We start from the raw sequence: 3079 nt of genomic DNA, 5'->3' as shown, positions 1-3079 counted from the left end.
CTGCCTCACCGAATCCCATATAGGAGGGACCCATCATCAGCTTTAGCTGGTGATAGAGGAAGACAGAGAAGTAGGGATAGAAGCTAACATGGAATAGCTTTGAAAGGCTCCTAGAAGGTAAATTCAACAAAATGTCAATTGGGTAATTTCATCATGCACTGATTTTTTTCTCCTAATTTTTCAAAATATTTTAGGGTACATTATTTTTATTATGGCAAAAACATTACTCAAAAATATTTGAAGCATTTCCATTCTGCTCAGGATTAATCCCAGTGTCATCTGTGAAATATTAAGTCCCTTAAAAAATTGGCCAGTATCAGCTGTGAAATTTACTAGAAAGACAGCAGAAGATATTGCCTACTTCATCTAGTTAGTTTGACATGAACTCAGCCCAAATCATGTGTGTAGTCTCCTTGAAAGACATATTTTCTGCAAATAATGATTTTGCCTGTCCCTGCGGGTAGAGAGGGATGCCAACCCTGCCTCAGTTTATCACTTTCCTCTGGGATCTTCTATGTTCTTTTCTTGTAAACACAACTTCAAATATCAGTTACTCTAAGAAGGGAAAGTTCATTTTAATGAACGTATGCAGGTCTTCCTTCTAAGAGATGCATTGCTGAAGCTTCATTTGCTCTGGAGGTCTCCAGCCCTTCCCAAGGCTAGGATGGTCCCCCTGAGTGAATTAGCTTCATCTCCCCTTCTGCTCTACCTTAAACCTGTGAGGTGTTTGTTTCCCAGAGCAAGAGCTTGCTGGGGCATTCAGCTGCCTGTACACCAGCTGCTGCTCTGCTCCCTAGCTTACATCTTGTAACATCACAGCTCCTTTGCTGGTTGTTGAATAGGCAGAGGGGCAGCTGTGAAGGGCAGAAGAAAGCTGATTATTCATTTTCTTCCTTTTGGAAATTCTGCTTTGGGATCTTGTTCCTACTTAGAATGTTTCCCCAGAAGCCCATTCTATTTAGCTATCTTGCTAGGGAGCATTTTCTGTCAATTTTCCAAAATGCATATATCCCAGGCAGTTAGTTAGTTGGAGATTTTACATATATTCTAGGTAGGAAAGCTCAGCATGGCTTTTCTTTGTGACCTACAATCCCAGACTTTTAGCCACTGAACATAAGTATCCTTATGTGTGGTACCTGAAGAGTAGAACTTTGCAAGTCATCCTAGAAAACAGGATAGTATTTCTTGGCTCTAGAATAAAGAAAGAAAGTTCATCTCATTCCGGCTAGGAGAACAAAGGTTTAACTTGGAGAACAAGTTCTGAGGGATAATAGCTAGTGACTAACAATTTGTCTGTGATAGATTAAAAAGTGATATTTAAGCTAATAATTGCTATCTTCTCATCTTTACAGACACTTTTATTTTCTTTCACTTGTTTGGTTCTAGTCTGTAGAAGCAGAACCAAAGTACCATTTCAGGTAGGTCAGTTGGGAATTGCTAACAAGTATGAATTATGGATTTTGCACGTATAAAGTGAGTGTGGCTACCCATGAGCACTGTATAGATGAGGGGTATCTATCACTGAAGACCCACCTATCCACAGCTGTTTCACATTGCAGAAGTAACAACATTGATGCAACACTTTGAATAATGTACCTGTTTTGATATTTGCACGTTTTCTACAAAAAAAGTAAAATTTATATATTAACTTGTACATCTGCACTCCAGAAAATCCAGCCCTCAGGGTATTTTGGTACAATGGTCTGAAATTGCTTTTATTTTCCTAGTTCTTGTCAGCATACAGCTATTCAGTTTATGCATGTTCTTTCTCTGTTTATGATTTATGCTTCAGAGGGATTTGTATAGGCAAAATGGATAAAGTCATAAATTTCCTTATAGAACATATTTTAAATAACATTACTTTGAATTCAGAATCTGTGTTCTCATTCTGGGTATCAATGCCTTTTTCAAAACAATAAATAATTTCAAGGGCAGAGTCACACTTATGACAGGCTTTTACATTTAATTCAACTAACTTTAGACAAGTATGCAACTGTATATAACAGAACCTAGTGCCTATGACCTAAAATAGTAAAATTCCTATTAAATTCAACATAGTTTAATAATTAGCACACATGCTACTATCTGTTGCACATTTGTACAACTGAAAAATGTAATTCAAGTCTATCTTCAATAGAAGCTTAAATGCTTAAATGTATACTTAAATGTATACTTAAATGTATACTTAAATGTATCTAATTGAATTTCCCCTTAATGACTATACATATTTCCAGGGCAACATTATTTTTAAAATTCTAAGAATGTCTTGGAGCATTAGAATTAAAATGAAATCCATCTTTTGAACATGCAGAGCTGATATCACAGTAGGGGTCTGTATGTTGAAAATGTGTTGTTACATATTTTTAGAGGGGTCTATATGAATATAAAAGTCTATGATTGCAAGTTTTTGAACATTTTATTGCTTTGCTTATTATTTAAAATAAGAAGAAACAAAGAGAAATTAAACAATGCACAAATAATACTAATATAATACTGACTCATCAGGTAGTTGACTTGATGTGGTCATTCAAAACCTATCCCTCAATATTGAACACTGATTATTGTCGGGGCAGTGACAAATAAAGGAATAGTTTTTCAGTCTACTTTGAGACTTAGGAAATCTCTCTATAGCCTTCCATGGAAGAGTTAAGGAATTTAAATGAGACCCAAGGGGATTTTCCATTGGTAAGGCAGCAATTACAAGAGAAGCCAAAACATCACACTATTGAGTAGGACTATTTTGCTTTGTGCTCACCATTTATAGATGAAGAGGGAAGATTTTGGAAGGTAGAAAAAAATCTGCTGTTCTTAGCTAGACAATCTTATCAGAAATTGGCTTCCTAGTAATTCCTTTTTACAGAGAGCAAAAGGATATAAGAGTTCTGCAGATCAAGGGAAAGGAAGGGGATCACCAGGATAGGACAGGCAAAAGTGATTTAGGGTAGGGCTAGTTTTCCCAGGGTACCAGTTCTTTATTGTGACTCCTGGATGGCCAAACATGGTTGCCAGGGAAACCACAGAGATGGAAATGATCAATTTAGTTCTAGTAGACTTATGGGTGAAGGTATTACTCTGTCTA

Source organism: Marmota marmota, unplaced genomic scaffold (genome assembly GCF_001458135.2).
Source record: "Marmota marmota marmota unplaced genomic scaffold, marMar, whole genome shotgun sequence".
NCBI classification, from domain to species: domain Eukaryota; kingdom Metazoa; phylum Chordata; class Mammalia; order Rodentia; family Sciuridae; genus Marmota; species Marmota marmota.
This window is presented reverse-complemented; position numbering follows the sequence as displayed.